A 5,698-nucleotide genomic window follows, 5' to 3' on the forward strand; every position below is an offset into this window, starting at 1 on the left:
GGCTGTGGGGTCCCGGGCAGTGTCTGGGAGTTGGGGGCTGGAGAGGGGACAGCTGAGCACAGAAGGCCACTGGTTCCCTGGGCGGTGACTCTGTGACACTGGGACAGCTCTGGGTCTGTGTTCCAGCATGGCATGGCCTGCCTTGTATTATAGGAGGCCTGCCTGGAGGAGTGGCTGGGGCCAGGCAGGGCAGAGCAGAGAGGCGGGTGGGGCTGAGCGGCCGCAGGTCAGACAGGCTACCTGGGTTCGTTGCCCCCGGCCAGAGCAGGAGGGCCAGCAGGCTCATGAAGAGGAGGCTCCCGGGGACCGGCGCTTGTGAAGAGGAGGCTCCTGGGCACCGGCGCTTGCTGAAGGAGAGCCAGGGGGGCAGGGAGAGCCGCCATTCCTGTCTGCAGGGGCAACCTGGAGAGGAACAGAGATGCAGAGTGAGGCAGGGAGGGAGAAGACGTGCCCCTAGGGCCCAAGGTCTGTGGTCCACAGTTACTTTTCGCCTGTTCTCAAGTCCCCGAAACCTGGCTCCCTGGTTCCTAAGCCACAGGAGGTTGTGAGCTGCTTCTAATTTTACCCAGCAGCGCCTGCCTGGCCCCAGCTGTGGGGAGACAGGGCCAAGGTCCCACAGGAAGCCGATCTGGGCTGTCATTGTGTAGAGCCGGGATCAGAGCCTGTGTGGGCACCGCCCGCCCGACCTTGGGACCCTCAGACTCATCCCCTCAGTCCCACGTCCACCTTCCTGTGGCTCCTGCTGCCCTCTGCCCTGGAACAGTGGGTCCACGGGAGGGCAGTTCTCCCCAGAGGTGGGGCGAGTTCTGGAGGCTGGCCAGTTTGGAGGTCTGGGCGGTGTCCCCCTGCTTTTCCAGAAAGGGAACCTGAGAAAGAAGCCAGGCCCAGCTCAGAGGGCCACCAAGCTGCCCAGGGCCCGTCCCCCACCCCCGCCCCCAGCTGCCTCTCTGTCCTCACTGCGCCCCAGGACCCAGAGGGCAGACCCCCTGGGCTCCACTCTGCAGCCCCAGTCTCCTCTCGTCCTGCTGGCCACTCGGACTTCCCTGGCTCCGGTCCTCTGCGCTCTCAGGGGGGCACATGTCCTGGGGTGTCATGCGTGCAGAGCCCAGCCACACCTTAGGCCCCTCTCCGAGGGACTCGGAGAGCTGCTGGGTGAGTTCTTGGGGTCTGACAGTAATGGGATTTGTTCTGGGCCACCCCATGGCTGGATCCACAAGGCCGACTGCACAGTCTGCATCCCGGGCCTGGTAATTTGAACATCACGCCAGGCCTGTGTGTGTGTGTGTGTGTGTGTTCACGCATGTGCACGCATAGATTCCCAAGAGGAGCATGGAGGAGAAGGGACTGCAGCGTGGTCATCCCCCCGGGGTGGTTTCTCACTCTCCCTCTCTCTCCCCTCCTCTCTCCCTCTCTCTCCCCATGGCCAGCACATGCACCCTCCAGCAATTTTTAGTAACTGTCTTTCTTCTATTGTTTTTGTCCTGCCCAGCTTCAGGGGCACATTGACGGTTTTTAATGGACGATGCAATAAAGGTAGGAGGTGGGGCCTCTCTTCAGCTGTCCTTCTCGGTCACGCAGTTCAGTAGTCGGGGTGCAGGGTGGGTCATGGGGTGGGGGCCTTGGGGGCTCCCCGCTGGCCTGGGAGCAGAGGGCCTGTGCTGAGGGACTAGGCCCGAGGGAAGAGCGAGGACCAAGGCTCAGACACAGGGAAGGCCCAGGACAGCAGGGGTAGCTCCATTCGCGTGCACAAGAGACCACTGGAGGTCAGAGGTCAGGGTCCTGGGGAGGGGGGTCAGGCTGTCTCATGGCCTACAGAGGTCAGAATGTCATGGTAACCAGCCGGAGGGGCCTTGGGCAGGACTACGTCCTTCGGTCCCTGCTGCTCGCCAGACGCGGCCCCTCCAGGAGCTGCCCGCGGCGCCCCTGGCTGGCCACTCGCAGGAGCTCTGAAGCAGCAGCGCGTCCCGGGCTCCAGCCACACGGCCGGCCAAGCGACGAATGCGAACTAGAGTCCCAGTGCTGACGGAGCAGTGTAATGGAAGACTGTCAGCAGCACCTTCTGGAGGAGGGCGCACGTGGTCACCCTGAGAGGCTTTCTTCAGGGAGAGAGGCCTGGCAGCTCCTGAAGGGACACCAGGGGCGTCAGAGGGGCTGGGCCTGTCCCTGCCGACGGCACCGTCCTCCCCTGCTGCCCTCTCTGCCTCCTTGAGCAGGAGCCGCCCCGACGGACACACGCCCGCCCCGGCTCTCTGCAGCCTGGCTGGACCAGACCCCGGATTCTGCTCCTGGAGAGGGGTCGCTAGGAGGGTGCTGAGGAGTGGGCACGTGGGCACCCGGGAGGTGGAGGGCCCAGAGCGGGGTCACGTTGGGGCTGAGCTGGGCCGGGGGAAACCTCAGCTCTTCTGGAAGCCTGGAGGGTGTGCCCTCCTGAAGACAGGGAGAACACAGGGCACACGGAGGCCGAGGAAATGCCGCCCCTCCGCGCACAGAGACACTGCCCCCACACAGAGATGCTGCCCCTCTGCACACAGAGATGCTGCCCCCACACAGAGACACTGCCCCTGACACAGAAGCCCGTGCCCCTCTCCTGTCTCGTGCCTCCTCTCTCTGCCCTATCCCTGCTCTTCCTGCTCTCTGCAGCTCCGAGGCCTGAACACCACCTGCTGCTCTTGGGGCTGTCCCCGGGCCCCCAGTCTCTAACTACGTTATTGCTGCTCTGATCCTGCAGGCCAGCCGCCTGCGTCCCTCCATCCTGGCCCCCAAGTGCAGGTAGGGATCCTGCCCTCTCACCTCCCCTCCCAGCACTCACCATGCACAGCTTTCCTGCGGCAGCCCCGGGGTGCCTCAGGACCTGCACTGATTCTATTCCAGGGGCCGGAAGTCGTTTCCACCCCCAGTCTCTCAGGGAACCTCAGTGAGGCCAAGTCCCTCTCCTCTGAGGAGATGGAACCTGTCGGGATATGCCTCCTCCAGGAAGGCCTCCGGGGCAGCTCCCCGGCCACAGTTGGGCTGCTCCACCCTGCAGCCTGGCTCTGCTCCCTGGTTCTCTGCACTGCGTGTCTGAAGGGGGAGGTGGAGAGTCACCCACCTGGGGGGAGGGGCAGTGAAGGGCCAACGGCCGATGAGTCCTGGCGGTCTCACTTCTCTGCAGAAGGCGACAGTTACTGTAAAGCGTCCTGGTCCAGACGCTGAGATCTGAGACCGCCTTCCTTGCTGGCAGCGGGGCGCAGTGCAGGTGACAGGCCACTGGTCACCTCTCACCCAGGACAAGGCTGTCCGCTCTGCCCTTTGCTGTGGAATCCGAGATGGACGGAACAAAACTAGGAAGCTGTCACGTCCTGTCCCTGGGAGGGACTTCTCATGGAGACCGTCCCTTCAAGGTCTGGAAGGAGGGGAAAGGTGACCTTCTTAGCCACAGGGGGACGGGACATGAGGTTCTGGGCCGGGAGAAACGCCCCAGTAGCAGCGGGAGGGACCCCTGGGGACAGGGCTGTGTCCAGCCAGCCGGCTCTCCTTGCTGCAGACAGAACCCGAAGGCGACGGCGCCGAGCTCCTGCCCTCCGTGAGGCCAGAGGAAGCCGTCTGGGAGCTGCCCTGAGCTAGACCTTGAGACCTGCTCCCCCAGCCGGGAAACCCCGTGGGCGCGGCCGGGCTGGCTGTGCAGTCGGCTGGAGAAGGGAGAGCAGGCCCCCCCGCCGGCCCAGAGCTGCACAGGTCACCGAAGAGCAGGCACCCCCGCCGGCCCAGAGCTGCACAGGTCACCGCGACTTCGGTGCGGGTGGAGGACAGTGAGGCGGCCCAGGGCTGGAGCGCTTGGCTGCACCCCATGCTGACCTCCTCTGCTGGGGCCAGGTCAGGGCTGAGGCGCGGGGTGGATTCCCAGGAACTCTTGGGAATGCCTAGGGAGAGGACAGTGCAGGTGCAGGCACTCTGCAAGGAGATGGAGGCGGGACCCAGTGAGCCGCCGGTGCACCTCGAAGGTGACGTGACGATGCGTGTGCAGACGGCAATGAGGCCCACGTATTCATGCAAAAAGTCCCCGGGACAGCAAAGGGTCAGAGAGTGAGCTCGGACAGCGGGCGCAGGTCCCCGGGCTATGGAGACAGAAGGGGGCTGGGGTAGGTTAAACCTCAAGGTTTAATGAAGAGCGGGGTCAGGGAAGCAGGAGGGGTGAGGGGAGGGGAGAGACATTCCGGTGGAGGGCAGTCCAGTCCTTAGCCCGAGTGGCTGCGAAGTCTGTGGGGAGCTGGAGTGAGCCTGCAAGCTCGCCAGTGGAAGGGAGGACTGGACCGGAACGGTCGGGACCAAATCGCAGAGGACCTTGCGGGCCACACGGTCCCTTCTGTAGCCCAGACACGCCTGCACACGCCTCCCCCAGACACATGTGGGGAGATGCCAGCTGCCACAGCCTGCAGGCCCAGTGTGTCACCAGCAGCCGGGCACCTGGGCACTGCCCATTCCAGGGGCTCAGGAAATGCATCATAGATGCATCCAAAGAGGGGTGAGCAGAAGTGGGGTGATGGAGCAGGAAGGACCCTCAGCTGCCCCGCAGAAAGCTGGGCATGTGCGGCAGGCTGCGGGGCGCATCCCACCCCCCAAGATTACCTGAAATATTCCCCCACCCTCAGAGCCCACGGCAGTGTGTCTCACCTCGGCCTCCAGCCTCCCTCCGTTCGCTGCCTCCTAGTCCCTTCACCACCCAGTGCTTGGGCGTCAACCCCCCCAGGGGTTTGCTGTGGCGTCCTACCAGACCCTTTGCTGATCAGAATTCTCTCTCCAGGGTCTTCATGGCAGACTCAGCCTGGCCTGCGCAAGCTTCCTCCTCTCTCTGAGACTCTCGGCTACAGAAATGCCGCAGGGGCACATTTGCAAACGCCGTTAGGTGACTATCCTTTTCAAGCACAATTCTGGCCCCAGATTTCCGGGACCGAGTCTTCGTGGCCCTTGGTGTATGTTCCCTGCACCTGCACACAATCCTCACACAGAGCATGCCAGCCAGTGCCAAGCGCTGACACGCAGACGAGGGCAGGGTCCCTGGGGACATGGAGCTTACTCTGCACTTTATGATTTCTTACCAGCCTCCCCCACAGCCTAAAGCATGGCCCCTGAGCTCTCTCCTCACCTGTGTTCCTGTCCTCTAGGGAGCGCAGGTGGGGTCCCTGTGCTGTCACGGCAAGGTGCCCACCACCGTCAGCTGTCACACGACGGAGCCCGCAGACAACGGAGAAGAGACCCTGCAGAGCGCTCTCTGAGGGTGGGTGCTCACCTCGCTCAGTCTTGGGGCAGGAAGGGGCTCAGCTGACGTCTCCAAGTCAGCAGCCATTTCTCAGGGTGCCTCGGGGGGCCCAAGTTCACCTGCATTAGGCGTCCCCCCCTGGAGGGACTCCTCTGCCGTAAAGATGCTAGGCAGTGCACATGTTCTCGCTTTCCCGCTCTCTCTTTTTAAAATGTATTTATGTCAGGGGACCAGCAGATGGTGTAATGGCTATGTCACTGGACTCCCATATAGTCAACTGTCCCGACCCGGGGGGACAGCCAAACAGGTTTCCTGAGTGAAGGAGTGAGAGCCGGGACAAGCGGCGTAGTGTTACAGCACAGAGACGACAGTGTCGTCCGTTTATTGTGGGCAGCACGGTACAGCACAGAGACGACGCGGTGTCACAACTCTTAAGGGTCAAGTCATCTACTGTGAGCAGCA

This window comes from Tupaia chinensis, unplaced genomic scaffold (assembly GCF_000334495.1).
Source record: "Tupaia chinensis unplaced genomic scaffold, TupChi_1.0 Scaffold000214_1, whole genome shotgun sequence".
NCBI classification, from domain to species: domain Eukaryota; kingdom Metazoa; phylum Chordata; class Mammalia; order Scandentia; family Tupaiidae; genus Tupaia; species Tupaia belangeri.